The sequence below is a fragment of the Orycteropus afer genome, unplaced genomic scaffold, assembly GCF_000298275.1.
Source record: "Orycteropus afer afer isolate SDZICR_OR568_19922 unplaced genomic scaffold, OryAfe1.0 scaffold00058, whole genome shotgun sequence".
Classification (NCBI taxonomy): Eukaryota; Metazoa; Chordata; class Mammalia; order Tubulidentata; family Orycteropodidae; genus Orycteropus; species Orycteropus afer.
This window is the reverse complement of record NW_006921645.1, coordinates 4,867,230-4,867,848: the sequence shown is the minus strand read 5'-3', so window position 1 is coordinate 4,867,848 and position 619 is coordinate 4,867,230.

Genomic DNA, 619 nt, shown 5'->3' with positions numbered 1-619 from the left:
ACACACACACACACACACACAAAGAAGATGGAAGGAATACACAGACTCACTATAACAAATAGAACTGGTAGATGATCATCCATTTTTGGAGGGGCCATATGATCAAGATCAATGGTACTGAAGGAAGAAGTCAAAGCTGCACTGAAGAAATTGGCAAAAAAATCAAGACTCCGGGAATTGATGGAATACCCATTTAGATGTTTCAACAAATGGATACTGGGCCGTAGACACCCACTCAGCTATGCCAAGAGATCTGGAAGCTATCGGGCCAACTGATTGGAAGAGATCCATATTTGTACACATTCCAAAGAAAGGTGATCCCACAGAATGTGGAAATTAATAAATATTATCATTGATTTCATATGCAAGTAAAATCTTACTGAAGATAATTCAAAAATGGTTGTAGCAGTACACTGACAGAGAACTTCCAGAAATGCAAGCTGGATTCACATGGGGACGTGGTGCGTGAGATATCATTTCTGATGTCAGATGGATCTTGGATCAAAGCAAAGAATACCAGAAAGATGTTTACTTGTGTTTTATTGACTATGCAAAGGCATTCAATTTTGTGGATAACAAATTGTGGATAACATTGAGAAGAATTGGAATTCCAGAACAC